The 25,808-nt window shown below is 40.0% G+C and overlaps 1 protein-coding gene and 1 long non-coding RNA gene across 8 annotated transcripts in view; one reads left to right on the forward strand and one right to left on the reverse strand.

The window, feature by feature from the left end:
* LOC133661381 (fibroblast growth factor 11-like) overlaps positions 1 to 25,808 on the forward strand; it is a 98,711-nt gene that overhangs the window by 28,605 nt on the left and 44,298 nt on the right. The window contains exon 1 of one of the 6 annotated variants that reach the window (XM_062064547.1): positions 17,930 to 17,992. The exons of the other annotated variants lie outside the window; for them this stretch is intronic. The gene's annotated coding sequence lies outside the window, so the exon portion shown is untranslated. Of the gene's footprint in view, positions 1 to 17,929; positions 17,993 to 25,808 lie in introns of those variants that run through there. 6 annotated transcript variants of the gene reach the window in all.
* LOC133661382 (uncharacterized) overlaps positions 9,918 to 25,808 on the reverse strand; it is a 91,240-nt gene continuing 75,349 nt past the window's right edge. For both annotated transcript variants that reach the window (XR_009827933.1, XR_009827931.1), the window contains exon 4: positions 9,918 to 10,182. This is a non-coding gene — a long non-coding RNA (uncharacterized LOC133661382). The remainder of the gene's footprint in view (positions 10,183 to 25,808) is intronic.

Genomic DNA, 25,808 nt, shown 5'->3' on the forward strand with positions numbered 1-25,808 from the left:
CTTATAGTACACACATACATGCACATAGACACACAGCCTCAGGGTCATGTTGTGGTTTTCTGCGGAAGTATACATGTAAGATTAATGTCATTGAGGGTAGCCGGGGAATGCTAATGTCAGGCAAGGATGCACTGTGCTCCTCAGCGTTGTCGTCCTAGCACTCTACACTACTTGCGTGCGGCATTTTTGCACAAGGGAACACTCGCAGGCGGTCGAGAGAAGAGTTTGAGGAGAGGAGGGACATTGATACTAACTGCGCATGCTGAAATATATAGTTTTGGCATTGTGCACGCGTGAGATGTAACATTTTCTAATGCATTGCAGAAATAAATCAAGAGATTTTGTTTTGTAAAATATTGGGATGAAAATACCAGTAATAATCATACAGGACATCTTCGAGTTTCGTTGCTCCGTCAAGTTTGAGTTCATGTCACAATTTATACCTAAATTGTAATAATAAAACAAGATGAAATACCCAAATTAAAAGAAAACTTAAATCCCTATAGTTGGCTTCCACACTGGGAGAAGCGTTGCAACATCCATCCATTTTCTACCGCTTGTCTCTCTCTGGGTCGCGGGGGTGTTGGAGCCAATCTCAGCTGCACTTGGGCAGAAGCAGGGCCAACACAGACAGACAACATTCACACTCACATTCACACACTTTGGGCCAATTTAGTGTTGGCGTTGCAACATACGGAAAACAATTTATTGGGAGGAGGAAGTCTCAATAGTGAGACCACTATGCTGCTTAATTAGTACGGTTCATTTACGACTGCATTATTTTGGCCAAAATTAAAATCCCAATTTTCAATTACAATTTAAAACTACAAAAGACAACAGAGGGCTGGGTGTTGCTGACGTAATCATGTTGTTATATTATGTATAAACAGGCTAAAAAAAACATTATACATATAAGACAAATCTTTACCTCGTTTTCATTATTTGAACACCACTGTTTTACATTAGGCATGGGCCGATAACAAATTTTGCTCAACGATATATTGATATATCGTTGATATATATATATATTTTGCCATTGTAATTGGCATGTAAACTTTTAAATCTCCTAGAAAATAAATAAATATCCATCCAACCATCTTCTTCCGCTTATCCGAGGTCGGGTTGCGGGGGCAGCAGCCTTAGCAGAGAAGTCCAGACTTCCTTCTTGCCAGCTTCTTCGTTCAGCTTCTCCTGGGGGATCCTGAGGCATTCCAAGGCAAGCTGGGAGACATAGTACCCCCAACATAGGGAAAGACCAGGTGCCTGAACCACCTCATCTGGCTCCTCTCGATGTGGAGGAGCAGCGGCTTTACTCTAAGCTCCTCCCGAATGACAGCTTCTCACCCTATCTCTAAGTCATAACCCCGCCAACCAACGGAGGAAACTCATTTTGTACTCGTGATCATTTCCTTTTGCTCACAACCCAAAGCTCATTACCATAGGTGAGGATATAAATATAGATCTACCGGTAAATTAAGAGCTGAGCTGGAAGGCAAAGGCCTTCTTCACCACGACGGACCGATAAAGTGTCCGCATCACTCCAGACGCTGCACTGATATGCTTGTCGATCTCACAAGCCACTCTTCCCTCACTCGTGAACAAGACTCCGAGGCACTTTAACTTCTCCACTTGGGGCAAGATCTCCTCCCCAACCTGGAGATGGCACTTCACCCTTTTCTGGGCAAAAAACATTCACTTGGATTTGGAGGTGCTGATTCTCATCTGATTTGCATCACACTTGCCTGTGAAGCGATCTATTGAGAAGATCCTGGCCATATGAAGCCAGCAGGACAACATCATCTGCAGAAAGCAAAGACACAATCCTGCAGCCACCAAACCGGATCCCTTCAACGCCCTGACTGCGCCGAGAATTTCTGTCCATAAATGAACAGGATCGGTGTAAAGGGCAGCCTTGGCGGAATCCAACCCTCACTGGAAACGGGTCCGACTTACAAGAAACTACACGGTACCCTCCCAATGTGTTTGGATCTCCCAAGTCTGACCGGCAACCTCCCCCACCATCGGAGCCAACTCACCTCCAGGTGTTGATCAGTAGAAAGCTTAGCCCCGCTCTTCACGCGAGTGTCCAAAACAAACAAATAATAACAATAAAAATATACCCCGCCTGTTAGCAGCCCTAGTTAGGACCTTTATAAACAAAAGTGCAGAGTAATAATATAAACACTACATTATAAGCAAATGTATTAACACGTCATATGCAAAGAAAAACTTAAATTTGGCAGATCCTGAGTGAGGAAACACCAATATGACATGACAAATGTCTGTCAAATGTTTGCAGGGTTTTTAGAAACTGTACTTTTTCCAACAGTATTAAATGGCACCCTGGCTTTGGCGATGTAAAGGGGGTGTGTCCTAAATCAATCAATCAATCAATCAATCAATCAATGTTTATTTATATAGCCCTAAATCACAAGTGTCTCACAGGGCTGTACAAGCCACAACGACATCCTCGGTACAGAGCCCACATACGGGCAAGGAAAACTCACCCCAGTGGGACGTCAATGTGAATGACTATGAGAAACCTTGGAGAGGACCGCATATGTGGGTAACCCCCCCCCCCTCTAGGGGAGACCGAAAGCAATGGATGTCGAGTGGGTCTGACATAATATTGTGAAAGTCCAACACATCAGCGAGAGTCCAGTCCATAGTGGGGCCAGCAGGAACCATCCCGAGTGGAGACGGGTCAGCAGCGATGAGATGTCCCCATCTGATGAACAGGCTGGCGGTCCACCCCGGGTTTGGAGCAGAGTAGAAAAGAAAAGAAAAGAAACGGCAGATCAACTGGTCTAAACAGGGAGTCTATTTAAAGGCTAGAGTATACAAATGAGTTTTAAGATGAGACTTAAATGCTTCTACTGAGGTAGCATCTCTAACTTTTACCGGGAAGGCATTCCATAGTATTGGAGCCCGAATAGAAAACGCTCTATAGCCCGCAGACTTTTTTTGGGCTCTGGGAATCACTAATAAGCCGGAGTTCTTTGAACGCAGATTTCTTGCCGGGACATATGGTACAATACAATCGGCAAGATAGGCAGGAGCTTGACCGTGTAGTATTTTATACGTAAGTAGTAAAACCTTAAAGTCGCATCTTAGGTGCACAGGAAGCCAGTGCAAGTGAGCCAGTATAGGCGTAATATGATCAAACTTTCTTGTTTTTGTCAAAAGTCTAGCAGCCGCATTTTGTACCATCTGTAATCTTTTAATGCTAGACATAGGGAGGCCCGAAAATAAAACGTTACAGTAATCGAGACGAGACGTAACGAACGCATGGATAATGATCTCAGCATCGCTTGTGGACAAAATGGGACGGATTTTAGCGATATTACGGAGATGAAAGAAGGCCGTTTTAGTAACACTCTTAATGTGCGACTCAAACAAGAGAGTTGGGTCGAAGATAATACCCAGATTCTTTACAGAGTCACCTTGTTTAATTGTTTGGTTGTCAAATGTTAAGGTGGTATTTTTAAATAGATGTCGGTGTTGAGCAGGACCGATAATCAGCATTTCCGTTTTCTTAGCGTTGAGTTGCAAAAAGTTAGCGGACATCCATTGTTTAATTTCATTAAGACACGCCTCCAGCTGACTACAATCCGTCGTGTTGGTCAGCTTTAGGGGCATGTAGAGTTGAGTGTCATCAGCATAACAGTGAAAGCTAACACCGTGTTTGCGTATGATGTCACCTAGCGGCAGCATGTAAATACTAAAGAGTGCAGGGCCAAGAACCGAACCCTGGGGAACTCCGCACGTTACCTTAACATAGTCCGAGGTCACATTGTTATGGGAGACACACTGCATCCTGTCAGTAAGATAAGAGTTAAACCAAGACAAGGCTAAGTCTGTCATCCCAATACGCGTTTTGATACGCTCTAATAAAATATTATGATCAACAGTATCGAAAGCGGCGCTAAGATCAAGAAGCAGCAACATAGATGAAGCATCAGAATCCATCGTTAGCAATAGATCATTAGTCATTTTTGCGAGGGCTGTCTCCGTAGAGTGATTTGCCCTGAAACCGGATTGAAAAGGTTCACAGAGATTGTTAGACGCTAAGTGTTCATTTAGCTGCTGTGCTACAATTTTTTCGAGGATTTTCGAGATAAACGGAAGGTGGGACACCGGCCGGTAGTTTACCAGGAGATCAGGATCGAGGTTAGGTCTTTTGAGTAGAGGATGAATAACCGCTTTTTTGAATGCTAGGGGAACAGTGCCAGAGGAAAGTGATAAGTTTATAATATTTAATACTGATGGACCTAATAATACAAAAAGCTCCTTGATAAGTTTCCCAGGAATTGGGTCAAGTAAACATGTTGTTTGTTTTGTCCCATTTACACATTTTGACAATTCCTCCAATGTTATTTCATCAAAGAGAGAGAAACTATTTTGGAGGGCAGTGTCCGTCGTATATACAGTCGTATTTGTGTTAATAGAACCCAGTTGTAGCTGAGATGCATTGTCTTTAATCTCTTTTCTAATGACTTCAATTTTCTTATTAAAGAAATTCATAAAGTCATCTGCTGAGTGGGTGGAGCTACTGGGAGAAGTCCCTTGTTGGGTTAGCGATGCTACTGTACTAAACAGAAATTTAGGATCATTTTTGTTGAGGTGGATGAGATTTGAGTAATATTTAGCTTTAGCTGAGGTAAGCATGCGTTTATAAGTTATTAAACTATCACACCATGCTTGATGGAAGACCTCAAGTTTAGTCGCACGCCATTTGCGTTCCAGCTTTCTACATGATAATTTCTGGGCTTTAGTTTCTTCTGTAAACCATGGGGTACGCCTTTTAGGGGCCCTTTTTAGCTTTAGCGGTGCTACAATATCAATGGTATCGCGCAGGGCGTCATTAAAGTTGTTAGTGAGGTTATCAATAGAGCCCACATAATTTGGGAATGGTGCCATTACCGAAGGCAGTAGGTCAGTAAGAGTCATCGTTGTGGCAGCATTAATGTTGCGGGTGCTATAGTAGTTATTATTATTATTATTAGTTTGTTGACAATGAGTCAGAACTTCGAATTTTATAAGGTAATGGTCGGACATTACTTTAGTGTACGGGAGTATCGTAACTTTAGAGGTGGTGACACCCCTGACAAGCACTAGATCTATCGTATTACCGTTGCGATGCGTGGGTTCATTTATTATTTGTGTAAGACCACAGCTATCAATTATAGTCTGGAGCGCCACGCATGGAGGGTCCGATGGGGTATTCATATGGATATTAAAGTCCCCCATTATGATTATATTGTCGGCGTGCGTCACTAGATCGGCAACAAACTCTGAGAATTCACTGATGAAGTCCGAATAGGGCCCAGGGGGGTGGTAGATAACAGCCAGGTGGAGAGGCAGCGGTGTGACAAACCTCAAAGTGAGCACCTCAAACGAGTTATATTTATTATTTAGGTTAGGTGTAAGATTATAGTTTTCATTGTATATTAGTGCGACACCCCCTCCCCTTTTAAGAGGTCTGGCAACATGTGTATTGGTATAGCCAGGAGGAGATGCTTCATTTAGCGCAAAAAAATCGTCTGGTTTGAGCCAGGTCTCGGCGAGACCAACGACGTCAAGTTTGTTGTCTCTAATGACTTCATTAACTAATAGCGTTTTGGAAGATAATGATCTTATGTTTAAAAAGCCCATATTATAGGTAGTGGGCTGTTTTGAGGATTGTTTGTTGAAATTATCCGAAGTAGCAATATTAATAATGTTGCGTTTATTATGCGTAGTGCACTTTAAATAGTTTCGACCATATCTAGGAATTGATACGACGGGGATATTCAGATTGTTTGCTTGATGTTGCGATAAAGTGAACGCATCATAGTTAGCTACCTCGGTACAATGTATGTCTGCCTCTGACACGGTCACAAAAGAAAAAACATTATGTGAGTTGTGTTTTATTCTAAGAGAATTGCTATGTGTGCAGGGATTATCCAGCCTGACTAGTTCTAGTTTAAATGGCTTCTTACCCGGAGACTCCACGTTTCTTTGGTTAGCTTTTCTCTTTGTTGTTAGCCCAGCTCGTTTTGTAGTTCTCTAAAGACATCTGCCATTTTAGTTGTAGTCATTACGTCACGACTACTCCTGCAGGCCAAGATAGGTATTGCAACTTGTAGTTTTTTAAGTTTCCTGCCACCTTTTTTGTAGTCAAAGAAATATGGCGGACAGTTTTAAAAACTTCAAGTGAAAGTTCCAACTTCTTCTTGTAGAGGTCATAGAATCAAAAAATAAGCCCTAAAAAACTACATTATGAAAGGAAAAAAGTTAACTATTATTTTGCCTACTGTACATATTCTACCACTTTTTGTACAATATTCATAATATATGGGAATGCGTTTTAACTAGAGATGCTAAAATATGTAATATCGTAAATTATCGGGATAGTTTTTTTTTTATTATCGGTATCGTTTTTTTAATTTTTATTAAATCAACATAAAAAACACAAGATACACTTACAATTAGTGCACCAACCCAAAAAACCTCCCTCCCCCATTTACACTCATTCACACAAAAGGGTTGTTTCTTTCTGTTATTAATATTTCTGGTTCCTACATTATATGTCAATACAGAGCAATACAGTCTGCAAGGGATACAGTCCGTAAGCACACATGATTGTGTGTGCCGCTGGTCCACTAATAGTACTAACCCTTAACCTTGTACTCATTTTCATTAATTACTAGTTTCTATGTAACTGTTTTTATATTGTTTCACTTTCTTTTTTATTCAAGAAAATGTTTTTAATTTATTTATCTTATTTTATTTTATACATTTTTAAAAAAAGGACCTTATCTTCACCATACCTGGTTGTCCAAATTAGGCATAATAATTTGTTAATTCAACAACTGTATATATCGGTATCGGTTTATATCAGTATCGGTAATTAAGAGTTAGACAATATCGGAATATCGGCAAAAAAGCCATTATCGGACATCCCTAGTTTTAACTTCAAAACATAACACGGAACCAGGAGGCCCTCTTGTACATACCAGGAGGGGATTATATTTACATACATACTGTGCTATGGAATTACAAGGATATGCCACTTACTGTAACTCTGGCCACAACATTAGGTAGACGTTTACCATCTGATAAGAACCTGGTCTAACAACGCTTACTTGTTATTTAACAAAGTGCTAACTGCACTACATTATATATGGAGAGTTGTTTCTTTCTCAATGACAAACCTAAACAATTAGTCTTTGTGAGCTGCATTGCATTTTGAAGAGATTGTGAAAATGTCAACAAGAACATGGTTGTGGAGACCCAGTGCATTACTGCATGCAAGGACAGAATGAAGAAAAAAAAAAAGTCCTTGCAAATCAGTTTAATTAAAAACTAGCGATGCATGAGATTGCATAGGGAGCCTATGGTGTAAAGGATATTATTACACAGGCGTGCACACAGATTGGGGAGACAAAAAGAAGCATGGTAGAATGTTTTCTGAAAGGGGACAGGGGGGGACGGCTGGTGGTGAGTCAGCTCAGGTTGTTCCCTTGGAGTTTCCTGATGTGGTCCCACCCCGACGCAGACTGTGCTAAGAGCCTAATTATTACTGTCACCCAAGATACGGCCCAAACAACACACACCTACTGTGCGTCCTATGTGGTCACTTCCTTTCAGAGTAGACTCTCTCACTTTTTATGTCATAAAATAAATCATCCCTCGCATGGGCAATTTACAGTCCTTTTTAACATTGATGTGATTGGTTTTGCATTACACTTTTTAGGCAAATGAAAGACGCCACAATCGGACAATCACGAATATGACGAGATGTGCATTAAAACATGAACATTTAATGAATGGAAAGCTTAAATGACAAATTAAGACAAATGACGAGCAAAAGATCATTTGTGGATACGTGCAATTAACTAGGGGGAGCCGGCACGAGACGCTTCCATGCACAACATGACTGAAATTTCTACATATTTGACTGATGTACTGCAGCACATCACTCAGTCGCAGTCATGTAGTCGCCTTTGTTCACTTTGCAAATGAAAGTGATGAAAGTGATATGACCTGCGGCAAACAACAACAAGGGGGAAAAGAACAACAGCTTCTCGTTAGGCGCCTCTTAATTGCCTCATTTGGGAGAGAGGAAGAGTTGGAGGAGGGAAAAGTATGGAAAACTTTGTTTCTTTTTTTCATGACTCCTGACACTCGTTAAGGAATCGTTTTCAGTCTTGCGTGTGTGAGTGAGTGAATGTGTCTGTGTGTGTGTGTGTGGAGCCTGATTAGCATTGTGCCCCATGTTCCACTGCTGTGGCTTCTGAGAGAGGCTGTGACAGAGCAAGCATTCAAAAGAGACAGAGAGAGAGAGAGAGAGACAGAGACAGAGACAGAGAGACAGAGAGAGAGAGAGAGAGAGAGAGAGAGAGAGAGAGAGAGAGAGCGGCAGGAAGGAGGAATAAGTGCTGGCTCAGCACTGTGCCACATAGGGAGGAAGGAGAGGAGTGGTACTCTAAACTCCCGTACCAAAACATTATGTGCATCTGCAAATTGATATCAATGAGTTTAGATTGATTGACAATGTCAGTGTGTGTGAGTTATTTGTATAAGTTTGTATTAGATTGGTGCATGTATGTACCAAATGTGTATATTATTCGATTTCAATCAGGCACTTTCCAAAATACTATAAATACAAATATTTGTCAAAAAACATCTGTCAAAATTTGTTAACTCAATATTGCATTATTCATGTACACAATTTTTTCGAATGTACATGTTCTGTTACCTTAACCGCGATTGGTTACCTAAAAGGCAGCACGGGTTGAAATAAGGTCAATGATCAGGTCAATGCACGCCTAGTAGATGATTAATGAGACTTTTTTTGGGCACCTAACCATTCAGTCCGATTCCGATTCTTGCGGTGACGATTCAATTCAGAATGGATTCTCGATGCAACCCCTACTGATTGGACTTTAGATAAATATGTTATCAAGTTTTGACAAAAATAAATGACAAGCAGTCAAGTAACAATTTTGTATTATTAATATTTATATGTTGGTTCTAACAATACAATTGCATTTGTCTCCAAAAATTTGGCTCTTTAAGTTAATTTAAATAATGCAAAATAGTGATAACCTGTGATTATTAATGATTAATCCAAATTCACAAGTATGATTAATCTGATTTGTTTTTAAATGATCAATTGCCAGGACTAATAATGACATAAAAACAAATGAAACTCATGTGTGCCAGAACTGTAAGGGGTGTACTGTACTGTACAGATGGCTGCATGCTCTGTCAAGCGCACTTGCTTTGGCAAATTAAAATCTACACTTGTGTGTGTGTGTGTGTGTGTGTGTGTGCTTGTGTGTCTGCAGAAATTGGTCATTAATTAATGCACAGTGGGACAAGTGCCCCCACTACGGTCGGCATCGCATAGGGGGTCAAAGGTCACAGATGCAAAGGTGCAATGCTCCCGTGCAGGGTTAGCTGCACCTCATCCATCTTTGTCAGAGTGTCTCACACACACACACACACACACACACACGCACACACACACGCTTTGAGGAACCGGACATTTATTATCTTTTATTCGGGCCTACATTAAAATCACATACATGTGATTTTTTGTAGGTACAGACCTAATTTCTTTCGCACATGATGTCACTTCCAGTTGCAAACTACAAGCACCAAACGAGCACCAAAGCTTCAAAAAAGGCTCCACTTTCTATACACATACATTACTGATTAGTATTAGCAATTTTACATTGCAATTTCAGCACCTCTAATAATGAAAACTACAACTAAGATGCACATTACCATCAAACAACTACTGTGTAATAAATACAATACTAACAGTATAACAACATTGTAGGGTTCAACATAAGACTGAACTGGCACAGTCCGCTTTATAGCAAAAATACTTCCTCGCTCAGCAACACACTGTAGTCTACACATTACTGCCATCTACATCTTGAAAATGCAACTGTATGCAAAGTCTGCCATATAATTGTGGCAGTGCTCTGCCGTGGGTTCCCCTGACCACCACACACTGGCACGAGAGCCCGGTGTTCTGGTTACAATAATGTTTTTATTGAGTCCACTCTGCGGCAACCGCACTCGACTTTTCGTCTTCGTCTCTCTTGCTCTCCGTTGTGCTCTCCAGCGTTTGTCTTTCTCTCTCTCTAGCTCCCACTCCCACAACGTGTCTTGTCCCAGCTCCTGCTAATAAGGGCGACAGGTGATTAGATAACAAGCCCCAGCTGCGCAATCTACTCACCTGCCGCTATCTTCGAGGCCGGTCCTTACACACCCCGCTCCGCGGCAGGCCCGCAGACCACGCCCCCCTCCACAATAGTACTTGCAAATGAGACTCAGAAGAAGAAGAAATGTACAGCACAGGTATTATCAGTTCATTGTTCACTGTTAAATAAAATTAAAATGATTTTAATTGGTATGGTGGAGTACTGGTAGCAATTTCCAGGTACTGGGAGATTGGCACAATATCGGTTTACATTTGAAAAATACCCATCCCTATCAGTCAGTCAGTCATTGAGTCTAATTGAATAACTATCTGATTAGGACAACACATATTGAGCAACACATGAGCAAAAGCATCACAACAAATATGCTAGGATTAGCTAAAATAGCTGCATTTAATCTGCTATTTTAAGGCAGGCACCATTAAAAAACATACCTTTACAGACATCATACATAAATTACAAGACAACTTAAAATAAATACTAGCAATAAAAAGAAGTCAACATAAGGTTATCAACTAAGCGTGCACATTACACATGGGTACAGTACTAGTTTGTCTTTAACCACTGTTGAAGTGTTTTTTTGAAGGTTGGGTATTTGACAGTTTCCAATATGAGTTAGTAGCATGTTCCATGCCTGTGAGCCTCTGATAGAGACATTTGACTAAACGTAGTCGTACGTTGCTGGACGATACAATCGCCCCTGTTTGGTGCTCTTGTATTGACTCGATTGTTGGTGTCACGACCTGTTACATCAGATCTGACTTATGTGTGTATTTCCTTATTTATGTGTTCAGTTATTTTTCAGCGCCCTAATTTAGTAACACTTCTTGTTTGGCTTCAACACTCTGGCCTTAGCGCTGTCTCCCTCACCTGTCTCTGATTAGCAATCAAGACACTCACCTGCTTCTGATCGCTAATCAGACAGCTATACACAGGAGGCCTGCCTCACATTTCAGTCAGGGCTGGATCGTTAGATATTTGCAAGTGTGACATACGTTTGTAACAGTTTTATAGAAGTATTTGTTATGCTGCTTTGTATTTCCTTGCTTTGCTGTAAGTGTCGAGCTTGCCTATGTTTTGGTGCACTTCCCTGTTGCACAATTGGCAATCCGGATCTTGAGGTCAGACCTACTGCAGCGATGTGTGTGACAGTTGGTTTTCTTCTGTATACAAACCTGTAGTGACCAAGGGTCAAACTCATTGAAAACCTTTAAAACAAAACACACATCCAAAAACATTTGATCGCTATCCAAGTCTGAAACATTATACTTACTAAGATAGTGAAGAGGCTTTCGGTCTAAAATCTTTGATGTCTTCTACAAAACACAAAACCAGTGAAGTTGGCATGTTGTGTAAATCGTAAATAAAAACAGAATACAATGATTTGCAAATCCTTTTCAACCTATATTCAATTGGATACACTGCAAAGACAAGATACTTAACGTTCACACTGGTAAACTTTGTTATTTTTTGCAAATATTAGCTCATTTGGAATTTGATGCCTGCAACAGGTTTCAAAAAAGCTGGCACAAGTGGCAAAAAAGACTGAGCAAGTTGAAGAATGCTCATCAAACACTTATTTGGAACATCCCACAGGTGAACAGACCAATTGGGAACGGGTGGGTGCCATGATTGGGTATAAAAGCAGCTTCCATGAACTGCTCAGACATTCACAAACAAGAATGGGGAGAATATCACCACTTTGTGAACAAATGCGTGAGCAAATTGTCGAACACTTTAAGAACAACATTTCTCAATGAGCTATTGCAAGGAATTTAGAGATTTCGCTGGGCCTGAGCTCATCTAAGATAGACTGATGCAAAGTGGAAAAAGTGTTCTGTGGTCTGACGAATCCACATTTTAAATTGTTTTTGAAAACTGTGGACGTGGTATCCTCCGGACCAAAGAGGAAAAGAACCCTCCGGATTGCTATAGGCACCAAGTTCAAAACCCAGCATCTGTGATGGTATGGGGGTGTTTATTTTAGTTTAGTTTAGTTTATTAAGGATCCCCATTTGTCTACACCGCAGTGGAGACTATTCTTCCTGGGGTCCAGGCAAAAAACATCACACAATCACAAAACAAAAGATTAAAATGCAGTACAACATGATCAAATAATAAAATGTTGTAATACAAAAATAGCAACAACAAAGAACCAAAAAAATAATAATAACTTTGAGTTTACATAATATTGTTCATACCAAAGATAAAAAGAGCAATATAAAAATAGATATATATATATTTTTGCAAAAAAAAAATAAAACAAAGAACCAATGGCCTAAAATATATACATTAGTGTACCAAAGACAAACAGTAAGTGACGAAAAAAGTTCCATCCACCATTTTCTACTGCTTGTCCCATAATCAATAAAATAGTCAATAAAAACAGTCATGACATTAGCTACAATCTAGAATAATCTCTTTCCGCAATACTTCTCCTCTTAGTCTATTCTTAAAACCCACTCTGCTGGTGATTGATGCCAGATATTGTGGAAGTCGATTCCAGTAAGTGATTGCCCTATACATTACAGTCTTTTTCAAAACATCACTTTTGGGTTTAAGACGGGTGAAAGCACCTCTTAGGGCTAACCTGGTACCATAGTTGTGACTTTCACTAGCAAGCAACAGCTGAGAATACAGATATGAAGGTTTATGGTATGTATAGATTGTTTTTAAAAATAGAATCAAACTACACGCTACTCTTTCACCAACTCTCATCCATGACAATTCTGTGAAGGCACCATTAATGCTGAAAGGTACATACAGGTTTTGGAGCAACATACTGTATGTTGCCATCCAAGCAACGTCCTTCTCATGGGTGCCCCTGCTTATTTCAGCAAGACAATGCCAAGCCCCATTCTGCGCGTGTTACAACAGCGTGGCTTCGTAGTAAAAGAGTGCGGGTACTAGACTGGCCTGCCTGTAGTCCAGACCAGTCACCCACTGAAACTGTGTGGCGCATTATGAAGCGTAAAATGCGACAACGGAGATCCAGGACTGTTGAACAACTTAAGCTGTACATCAAGCAAGAATGGGAAAGAATTTCACTGAAAAGCTTCAAAAATTGGTCTCCTCAGTTCCCAAACGTTTACTGAGTGTTGTTAAAAGGAAAGGCCATGTAACACAGTGGTAAAAATGCCCCCGTGCCAACTTTTTTGCAATGTGTTGCTGCCATTAAATTTTCAGTTAATGATTATTTACCAAAAAAATTAAGTTTCTCAGTTCGAACATTAGATATCTTGTCTTTTCAGTGTATTCAATTGAATATACAATGAAAAGGATTTGCAAATCATTGTATTGTGTTTTTATTTACGATTTACACAACGTGCCAACTTCAGTGGTTTTGGGTTTTGTAATAGAGACACTTGATGGGTTTTAAGGTGTTCTGTGTTGTATGACACAAAGTTGTATAACAGTAGTTTAAAGGCCTACTGAAATGATTTTTTTTAATTTAAACGGGGATAGCAGATCTATTCTATGTGTCATACTTGATCATTTCGCGATATTGCCATATTTTTGCTGAAAGGATTTAGTATAGAACAACGACGATAAAGATTGCAACTTTTGGTATCTGATAAAAAAAGGCTTGCCCCTACCGGAAGTAGCGTGACGTAGTCAGTTGAACATATACGCAAAGTTCCCTATTGTTTACAATGATGGCCGCATGAAGTGAGAGAGATTCGGACCGAGAAAGCGACAATTTCCCCATTAATTTGAGCGAGGATGAAAGATTTGTGGATGAGTAAAGTGCAAGTGAAGGACTAGTGGGGAGTTGAAGCTATTCAGATAGGGAAGATGCTGTGAGAGCCGGGGGTGACCTGATATTCAGCTGGGAATGACTACAACAGTAAATAAACACAAGACATATATATACTCTATTAGCCACAACACAACCAGGCTTATATTTAATATGCCACAAATTAATCCCGCATAAAAACACCTACGTGTTTGTTATGCTAGCTCCTAGCTCCTCTGCTAGCTCCTAGCTTCATAGAACACGCCAATACAATTCAAACACCTGATCAACACACACAATCACTCAGCCCAAAAGACCGTTCACCTAACCCAAGGTTCATAAAGCTTATATATTTTTAAAAAGTTACGTACGTGACGCGCACATACGGTCAAGCTATCAAATGTTTAGCAGCCAAGGCTGCATACTCACGGTACCTGATATTCAGCTGGGAATGACTACAACAGTAAATAAACACAAGACATATATATACTCTATTAGCCACAACACAACCAGGCTTATATTTAATATGCCACAAATTAATCCTGCATAAAAACACCTACGTGTTTGTTATGCTAGCTCCTATGCTAGCTCCTAGCTCCATAGAACACGCCAATACAATTCAAACACCTGATCAACACACACAATCACTCAGCCCAAAAGACCGTTCACCTAACCCAAGGTTCATAAAGCTCATATATTTTTAAAAAGTTACGTACGTGACGCGCACGTACGGTCAAGCTATCAAATGTTTAGCAGCCAAGGCTGCATACTCACGGTACCTGGTATTCAGCTGCGAATGACTAAAACAGTAAATAAACACAAGACATATATTTACTCTATTAGCCACAACACAACCAGGCTTATATTTAATATGACACAAATTAATCCTGCATAAAAACACCTACGTCTTTGTTATGCTAACTCCTAGCTCCTATGCTAGCTCCTAGCTCCATAGAACACGCCAATACAATTCAAACACCTGATCAACACACACAATCACTCAGCCCAAAAGACCGTTCACCTAACCCAAGGTTCATAAAGCTTATATATTTTAAAAAAGTTACGTACATACGCAAAAAAAAGTTGCGCACATACGGTCAAGCGATCAAATGTTTAGAAGCCAAAGCTGCATACTCACAGTAGCACGCCTGCGTCTTTGTCATCCAAATCAAAGTAATCCTGGTAAGAGTCTGTGTTGTCCCAGTTCTCTACAGGCGTCTGTGTATCGAAGTCAAAAGTCATCCTGGTTAGAGTCTCTGTTATCCGAGTTCTTCCATCTTGACTGCATCTTTCGGGAATGTAAACAAAGAAGCGCCGGCTGTGTACTGTTGTTGCTGACTACGTTCGAAAAATACGTCCATTTCGCACCGACAACTTTCTTCTTTGCTTGCTCAGCTTCTTTCTCCATAATGCAATGAACATGATTGCAACAGATTCACGAACACAGATGTCCAGAATACTGTGGATTATTAAATGAAAACAGAGCTTTTTCGTATTGGCTTCAATGTGGAAGGCATACCCGTGTTCCCCGGGCTACGTCACGCGCATACGTCATCCTCAGAGGCGTTTCGAACCGGAAGTTTAGCGGAAAATTTAAAATGTCACTTTATTGTATTGGCATGTGTTATAATGTTAAGATTTCATCATTGATATATAAACTATCAGACTGCGTGGTCGGTAGTAGTGGGTTTCAGTAGGCCTTTAAAGGCCTACTGAAAAGAAATGTTCTTATTTAAACGGGGATAGCAGATCCATTCTATGTGTCATACTTGATCATTTCGCGATATTGCCATATTTTTGCTGAAAGGATTTAGTAGAGAACATCGACGATAAAGTTTTGGTCGCTGATAAAAAAGCCTTGCCTGTACCGGAAGTAGAGTGACGTCACAGGTTGAAGGGCTCCTCACATTTCCACATTGTTTACACCAGCAGCGAGAGTGATTCGGACCGAGAAAGCGACGATTACCCCATTAATTTGAGCCAGGATGAAAGATTTGTGGATGAGCAACGTGAGAGTGAAGGATTAGAGTGCAGTGCAGGACATATCTTTTTTCGCTTAGACCGTAACTTAGGTACAAGGGCTCATTGGATTCCACACTCTCTCCTTTTTCTATTGTGGATCACGGATTTGTATTTTAAACCACCTCGGATACTATATCCGAAATGGACATTCACAGTGACTTTTATCTCCACGACAATACATCGGCGAAGCACTTTAGCTACGGAGCTAACGTGATAGCATTGTGCTTAAATGCATATAGAAACAGACTAAATAAGCCCCTGACTGGAAGGATAGACAGAAGATCAACAATACTACTATTACTATTAAACCCTGGACCTGTAACCACACGGTTAATGCTGTACCGCCTGGCGAAGCCTAGCAATGCTGTTGCTAACGACGCCATTGAAGCTAACTTAGCTACGGGACCTCGACAGAGCTATGCTAAAAACATTAGCTCTCCACCTACGCCAGCTCTCATCTGCTCATCACGACCCGTGCTCACCTGCGTTCCAGCGATCGACGGCGCGACGAAGGACTTCAGCCGATCATCGATGCGGTCGGCGGCCCGGAGACGGAGGAAGTCAAGTTAAGGACAGCGGCGCGACAGCGGCGCGACAGCGGCGCGGCAGCGGGCGTTGTAGCTTTCGACGACACCCTGGCCGCCATCAGAGTCGGCAAGAAACATATATTTCCCCAAAGTTACGTACGTGACATGCACATAGCGCCACGCACGGACGGGCAAGCGATCAAATGTTTGGAAGAAAGCAGCATACTCACGGTAGCGCGTCTGCTATCCAACTCAAAGTCCTCCTGGTTGTGTTGCTGTAGCCAGCCGCTAATGCACCGATCCCACCTACAGCTTTCTTCTTTGCAGTCTCCATTGTTAATTGAACAAATTGCAAAAGATTCACCAACACAGATGTCCAGAATACTGTGGAATTTTGCGATGAAAACAGAGCTGTTTGTATTGGGATACAATGTGTCCCAATATTTCCGCTTCAACCCTTTACGTCACGCGCAAACGTCATCATACCTAGACGTTTTCAGCCGGAAGTTTCCCGGGAAATTTCAAATTGCACTTTATAAGTTAACCCGGCCGTATTGGCATGTGTTGCAATGTTAAGATTTCATCATTGATATATAAACTATCAGACTGCGTGTTTGGTAGTAGTGGGTTTCAGTAGGCCTTTAAAATCATGGCGTTCGTATACTCTGTTACTAATTGCAAAGTCAGAAATGGTCAATTATGATTAAAATTTGATATATATTTTTTTTTTTAAATAATGCTTAAAAGTCAGGTTTGAATTGAAGATCACACCCAGATACTTAAAACGGTCCACCACATACAAACATGGCACTTCACCCCGATTGATAGATACATTTCTTAAAATTGCAATAGGACTTGCAAGCACCTCTATATAAATCTTCAGGGAATAACTATAACTATAAATTCTCAATTTACATCTGCATGCTTATTATATCATCATCTCCTCCACTTGTGACTGTGATTGATAGCGGCGTATGCTTCCAGTGTCATCTGGAGAGCATCCATAGACAGAAAATTGGTTTGTATTTTCCCCTAATGGCTTAGCTTGGGGAAATATTGCCATCTATCTTGGTAGGGGTCTGCACTTGGTGTGAAGAGAAGACATACACTGCATCAAACAGCTGAAAGATGAAGGCTACCAAAGAAAGTAGGGTGGGAGGGAATTGTGGTTCCTGTCCATTGACTCCTTTGAGTGTTACAACAGTGAGGTGACCAATCCCATCACCACCACAACTCACTCACCTTTATCAATTACTCCCTCAAGAACCTCCACGTCCTTCACAACCCCGTCCTTGGCTTAGTGTCCCCCTGCTTTTGTCTTCAGATATCATCTCCATCTCTCCGCCCTCCATTCTGGGCCTATCTAATCATGTTCAACCTTCAAAGTCCATTTTTCCCCATTTAAACATATCTCCTCCCTCCAAAGATACCGCCTGAATGCTCCATGCAGGGATACTGGAAACCCGTGGCCTAGTCCAGTTTAACAGGTACAAATAGTAGCAATAGCTGCCTTATGTTATATGTTAACAATACAAGTGTGAGATCTTTTGTCTTCTTCTCATTGACCAACCAGCCGCTGTGTGTCGAAGGCCACCCGTTTTCGTCTCTACTGCAACTAGTACAGCACTGCTAGTACAGCACTATCTACCATGAATTAATTTACATGGACCCCGACTTAAACAAGTTGAAAAACTTATTCGGGTGTTACCATTTAGTGGTCAATTGTACGGAATATGTACTGTACTGTGCAATCTACTAATAAAAGTCTCAATCAATCAATCAATCAAAGCAATTTAGTCGCATTTGCGACTCAAAATAGGTTGTGCGACTTTCGGGGGGGAAAAAAGTAGCACACGTGTGAATACATATTTTAACCCTTTCGTTGCATTTTGCTCCCAAAATAAATCCATCCAAAATTAATCAAACTAGAGTATTTTTTTTTTTGCCTATCTGGATAGCATGTTTGAACTAAACTTAAACCATAAACAAATGTGTGTCTGTGATTGGGAAACTGATTGACACTTGTGATTTAGGGCTATATAAATAAACATTGATTGATTGATTGATTGATTGACGCGTAAATCATTCTGTGTATGCTGCAGAGCTGTTGGTCCCCCTACTCCTTCGACATGCATGGAGGGGAGAATAACTCCAGTCGCTTACACAAGGAATAAACAAAGTCTTAGTTGGAGGAACTGTTCAGTAAAAGACTACGTTTTTTTCACCACCCCAAAACTTCACACAAACTGCACTGCGCGATAGTAACTACAAGGGTTAGTTAGTTATTTTCAGTTTATTTCAAACATGCAATACAATTACAACGGAGGGAATATTGAACAACAAATCAATGATTAAAGTGACAAACTGGTCATCCAAACAATACCCCGTTGGTTGACAAGAACATTCAGTCATGGAAGTACATTCAATCTATTTCTTAAGCAGAGGTAACACAAACCAGGGAAAGATTCAAAAGAGCTGTCATCAGAGCCAACAACTGCTGCTGCTAGCCAGCTATGGTAACAAAAACAACTCAAGCTACTGAGCGTGGACTCGCTGACGTCATATGTCACTAGGCAACAGGCTCCTCCTTTTAAAAGGCACACAACTTATCTCAACTGCATTATGCCAGATATATATATATATATATATATATATATATATATATATATATATATATATATATATATATATATATATATATATATATATATATATATATATATATATATATATATATATATACATTTGTTTTTAAAGTACAGCAATACTTACTTTCCCTAGTAATTAATAAAACATTTTAAAGAGTAATTCCACTAGTAATTAATTTATTTTTTTGGTAAAGTAACAATTGATTAATTACTTTTCAAAAACCTGTCACACAGCATCACGAAGCAGTTAGCAGGTTGGTGTTCCTGGCTAAAATAAGTGTGTGTATGTCCTATAATAATGTTTGCCTATAAAAACACCATTGTTAAAAGTCAATTATTGTCATGTTGCTGCTGACGTTTAAACATGTGCGCACTTCATTTCACATTTTGCTCTTTTGTGTTTTTGTTTACTGAAAAAATTAGTATAGCTATATGTTTTTTTTAAAGAAGATTGGAGATTATATTTGACTTTTCTTATATTATTTCCAATGCTTTTTTTTTTCCTATCTCAAAACACCTCTTAAATTGAGATCCTATTATGCAAAACCTACTTTTCTTACTTGTTGGCACTTGTTTTTGTGATCCCCTTCAGTCCCGAAACTTTTAAATCAAAGCATGGTGGAGATATTTAGTTACGCCAATGGATATTTCCATTTATGGGTTAGTTTATAGGCCAAACTATATCAGGATATGAGTTTTGATCCATTTCGCCAAGCCCTAAACTCGTGCTAACACAGTTTAGGGATAATAAAAATAAATAAAGAAATTGTGATACTTGAGACATTTTATATTGCTACTAAAATGTTTCTGTGCTGCAAAACATTTTATGTGCTACCAATTTTGTTCATTTAGTAGCACCGGTGCTACTAAAAAGTGGCACAATACATATTAGCAGTTTTGATGTCCTTCATCCCGTTTGACAGTGACAAACAAAACAAATATGCCCAATTGCATCATTTGTTAGGTTAACAATGGGAAGATCATAAAGTAAAGTAAAAATGTACCACCCCATTATGAAGACAATATTTGCAGTAGATCATGTCTTAGATAATTTACCCACAAGGTAATCAGTTGAAAAGGTTGTGTTTTTTAGATGGATCACTGTGATGTCTCACTTATTTTTGAACACGCTCAGATCTCGTCTCTGACTGTTTACAAACAACTCCCTAAGTCTCTTCTTTGCTTCCCCCAATCCCTGATGGCGCCTTTGCTCCTTTCTTGATGTATGCCTTTTGCCTTTTCCCTCTCATCCTATTTTCCATCTTGGCTTTCATCCTTTTGCTTATCTTCCTCGGCACACACGCTCCCTCACATTTGTTCTCTCTGACGGCCTCTTTTGTCCCTTGGACTCGATCATTAAGGCCTTTTTTTCTTTTAAAGCTTTAAATCATTAACTCTTACAGCACAACGAGACCGCAGCATTCTTCAACTTTCAGGGTATTTGACCTTGATTGAGGCAAAAACCCCAATTTGGAATGAATTCTGAAACACAATGTATGAGACATCTGAGGTTTTATGTCAAAAACTTTTCACTGGTCATGGTGTTCTGGAACTTTAAGAATTTAATTTCTAAGGACCTTCATTCGAGCAAGATCCTTTTCATATTGACCTAAGCATGAACCAAATATTAATATTAGCAGCTGAGTCCATTGTTGGTTGCAAATAATTTCAGTGATTGATCAGACAATATCTGAGGTAAACAATCCCTCAGATTAGGATTAGAGAAATTAATTTGGAAAAGCAAACAAAGAGACGCTCAAATTAACATCTAAACAGTGTTTTCTGTTTTAATTTGAACCTTCTGGTGAAAGACACCTGTTGTTTTGTTTGACAGATTTGTGTTTTCGCCTGTAAAGTTTAACTCCTTAACACAATCGCTGTCAAGTTGTGGTGTGATTTTTCTTGTGCAACTCCCCACTTCAAAATTATAGCCTGTTTGCAACATTTACACAGATGCCTACAGTAGGGGGCGCCATCTTTCCAATGTATTTTACAACGTATATCCAGCCCTCTCACGGCTTCTCCTCTATGACGACGTATTTAAAGGCCTACTGAAACCCACTACTACCGACCACGCAGTCTGATAGTTTATATATCAATGATGAAATCTTAACATTGCAACACATGCCAATACGGCCGGGTTAGATTAGTAAAGTGCAATTTTAAATTTCCCGCAAAATATTCTGCTGAAAACGTCTCGATATGATGACGTTTGCGCGTGACGTCACGGATTGTGCGGACATATTGGGACACCATTGTGGCCAGCTATTAAGTTGTCTGTTTTCATCGCAAAATTCCACAGTATTCTGGACATCTGTGTTGGTGAATCTTTTGCAATTTGTTTAATGAACAATGAAGACAGCAAAGAAGAAAGCTGTAGGTGGGATCGGTGTATTAGCGGCTGGCTACAGCAACACAACCAGGAGGACTTTGACTTGGATAGCAGACGCGCTACCGTGAGTACAGCTTTGGCTTCTAAACATTTGATCGCTTGCCCGTACGTGCGTGCCGCTATGTGCATGTCACATACTTAACTTTGGGGAAATATATGTGCTGTATGAACTTTACGGAGGTGAACTGTACTTTGGACTGTGGGATTGAGTGTGTTGTGCGGGTGTTTGATTTGTATTGGTGGGTCATATGGACGGGAGGGGGGAGGTGTTTGTTATGCGGATTCATTTGTGGCATATTAAATATAAGCCTGGTTGTGTTGTGGCTAATAGAGTATATATATGTCTTGTGTTTATTTACTGTTTTAGTCATTCCTAGCTGAATATCAGGTCCCACCCGCCTCTCACAGCATCTTTCCTATCTGAATCGCTTCCACTGCCCTCTAATCCTTCACTGTCACTTTCATCATCCACAAATCTTACATCCTCGCTCAAATTAATGGGGTAATCGTCGCTTTCTCGGTCCGAATCGCTCTCGCTGCTGCCGGCCATGATTGTAAACAATGTGCAGATGTGAGGCGCTCCACAACCTGTGACGTCACGCTACTTCCGGTACAGGCAAGGCTTTTTTATCAGCGACCAAAAGTTGCGAACTTTATCGTCGATGTTCTCTACTAAATACTTTCAGCAAAAATATGGCAATATCGCAAAGTGATCAAGTATGACACATAGAATGGACCTGCTATCCCCGTTTAAATAAGAAAATTTCATTTCAGTAGGCCTTTAAGTACGTATGTAAAACATGCACACACATTAGCTTTAGGTGTTGTTAGCTAATATTAGCAATTTGGATAGCCAGCATTACTTGTCATTGAATGTATATTCTATCATAACAACAACATGACTGTAAATTGTTTGTTGCTTCTCTGGAACTGCTTTTGTAATTGTGCACGCACTCCCTGCGCGTACATGTTAACGGGACCGGGTGAGTGACCGCCGTAAACACCAATCATTTTATTCGGGCCGATAAAAAATTTTATTACATACATTTTGTAGTTGTGAAAAATATAGACAATTGTTAAACAATTGTGTTCTGTTAAACCACTAAAATTAAGGTGGTGTTCTTATTATATTTTTTGCTTTGAAAAATGTTACTGTGAGGAAGTTGCAAACAGCACCTTAAATTGGTTGTATGTAAAAAAAAAACATGGATATGAAAGTGGCTGTTTCAAACTTGTTCAATGCTACATTTTTCAAACCCCCCAAAAATAAGAAGAGCACCAACTAGCTTATGTTACTATTAGTAGTTTAAGAAAATATAGATCGACTTGTCCAGTGTGTACCCTGCCTTCCGCCCGAGTGAAGCTGGTATAGGCTCCAGCCCCCTTGCGACCCCGAGAGGGACAGGCGTTAGAAAATGGATGGAACAGAAGATCTATATTTTCCAAGTTTTTCACAAGTATTAATTATTTTGAATAAAAATTGATTGTCGGTCTAAAGAATTTTTTTGGCGTTTTGGCTTGTCACTTGGCGGTTCCACACATACATGCAGGGAGCGCGTGCACACACACAAAAGCAGTCAATGAGAAGCAACTAACAATTTGTAGTCTTGTTGTTACATCCAATGATAGCTAACATTAGCTATCCATATTGCTATAGCTAACATTAATAGACAACACATTATGTGTGACTGTGTGTTACGTACGCGTGTATTATTTAAGTGTTAAAGCCGTATGAGTGTGGAATATAATGCTTAAAACACATTAGAAAGTTAGCACCCTCTCGGCATCCATGTAAAGCAGCACGTGTTTTTAAATTATTTACTGTCATGACCATACTTGCCAACCCTCCTGATTTTCCCGGGAGACTCCCGAATTTCAGTGCCCCTCCCAAAAATCTCCCGGGGCAACCATTCTCCCGAATTTCTCCCAATTTCCACCCGGACAACAATATTGGGGACGTGCCTTAAAGGCACTGCCTTTAGCGTCCTCTCTCACCTAAAAAGGAGACTATTATATATGTCTCCGTTATCCATAGGTTCATCTATAACCCATAAAGTAGGCAGGCACGGAGCTATTTCTCAGCGTGTGTTTATTCCAGCCGGCACGTTAATACACTGACACACAACATCCGGATTCCCATCATGCATTGCTTCAAAACTACAGCAAGTAGTAATGTCCAAAAACATAACAGAGACGAAGCAGAAGAACGAAGAAGAGACATGGGGACGACGAGTAAGATCATTTCAGTTCATCCTGGACAGCTCGAAGGGAAAGGGTTATGCTGCCTGCACATTTTGTAGATCAGACTTTTATGTGTGTGTATATGTGTAAATAAATGAACACTGAAATTCAAGTATTTATTTTAATTATATATATATATGTATATAATTAAAAAAAAATATATATATATAGCTAGAATTCACTGAAAGTCAAGTATTTATTTTATTTATATATATAATACTTGAATTTCAGTGAATTCTAGCCATAAATATACGCCTCCCCTTTAACCCCGCCCACGGCACCGCCCACCTCCCAATCTCCCGAATTCCTAGGTCTCAAGGTTGGCAAGTATGGTCATGACCCGGATGGGGGACGGAAATGCTGCAACCCCCCCGGAATTTATTTAATATTGAGAACTTGATAATATTGATTTATTCATCTGTAAAATGGACTGTGAGTTACATTCTTTAGATTAGGGTTGCCCAAAGTGGGGCCCAGTCATTTTGTTTGACTTCTTTCAAGGTCAGACAATCATTGATGGCATGTCCACGGCTAACTAGTTGGCATCTATCAAACGCGACAATCTCCACTACCATATATCAAAAGAAACTCCAATATACTCTAATTTTTCTTCTCTCTTTGTCCAGTCATTTTTTACTGGTTGCTTTCTCTTGTCCACACCTACCTGAGTATTTTCAAAAGCCCCTCTCCAGTGTTAAAATAATCTCTATTCGCACGAGTGAAGTTTAGAAACATTTTACGTGAACATAATTCAGATTTTTTTTGGCTTCAGATCCGATCCGATTTCGAGTACCAATCCAATATTTTGACAATAGGTTATAGAACTGAAGATGTTTGATCGTAAGTAACTGAAGTAAACTCAAAACATCTTTTTGTTAAGCTTATCTTATTAAGTTTACAATTTGCTATTATTGTAGTAAATAATATGATGTATTTGTGGTATTGAACATAGATTTTTTTTTTACAAAACAAAGTGACTAGATCAAACAAAAGCAAAAACTACTATTGGCTCCCATTTAAAACATTTGGGGTTTGCCCCTAAAGCCTTCTTAATTCCAGATAATTATTAACAAAAAAAGCCGAAAGACGTTTTTTTTAATAATAAGAACAAGAAAAATATATCTGATCACTTCAGTGTTGTTTACATACTGATAATATACTACGTAGCGACGATAGTATCGACATCTGGATCAATCACCCATACTTTACATTGAAGCTTTAGCGGCTAGCTTCCAGAGTCATCCTGTTCAGTGTGCGTGTGTGTGTTTTAGTTTTTTCTCTTAGTTTATTTTCTGCCATGTGATTAGTATTTTTGAAGCAGCTTTGCACTGTGGTTAGATGATAATTTTGCTGCATCTTGCTCTAATGGCAAATGGCAAGACACTCACCCTTCTGGAGTTCATGTAACTCTTGCATGTGTGTCTCCCTGAGCGTGCATTCTTTGAAGGGATCTTGCTGGTGTCATTTGTGACAAGAAGACGGTTTGTTAGAACCTGTATTGTGTCCGCCTGTTGTGCTGCAAGGCGCTCCGATTGGTATAGACCACGTCAGGTTCGCCCTTTAGTATCGCACCAATCAAAATCATCACGTTGAGTTAGCTGAATGTCCCTGCAAACACCTCTACGGATTGAGATTAAATGGAAATTGAAAAGTGTAATGCTGCAAGTTAAATGTGATATTTGTAATCCTATACAAAACTAAATCCCTGGCGTTTATTTCTTTCAGATATTTCCAAATGTCAACCTCTCATACTAAGCAGTTGTTATTTTTCTCCACTTTGGTCAATCAATTGTGTGTGTGTCTTTGCTGGCCCTGTGTGTATCGTTGACGTAATTCATATTAGCCCTCCTAATGATTTGTTGCGTGCAAAACAAGCTACGAGGCTGTTAAACTTTTGGCGGGACTGCACTTCATCACTTTCATCCCTATTGATCCTCAAAGTGTAAGTAAAAGAGGGAGGGGAGGGCTGATGAAGTGGAAAAGGAGGAGGGGGAGACAGTTCGTTTTGAAGGTCTCACACAT

This window comes from Entelurus aequoreus, linkage group LG12 (genome assembly GCF_033978785.1).
Source record: "Entelurus aequoreus isolate RoL-2023_Sb linkage group LG12, RoL_Eaeq_v1.1, whole genome shotgun sequence".
Classification (NCBI taxonomy): domain Eukaryota; kingdom Metazoa; phylum Chordata; class Actinopteri; order Syngnathiformes; family Syngnathidae; genus Entelurus; species Entelurus aequoreus.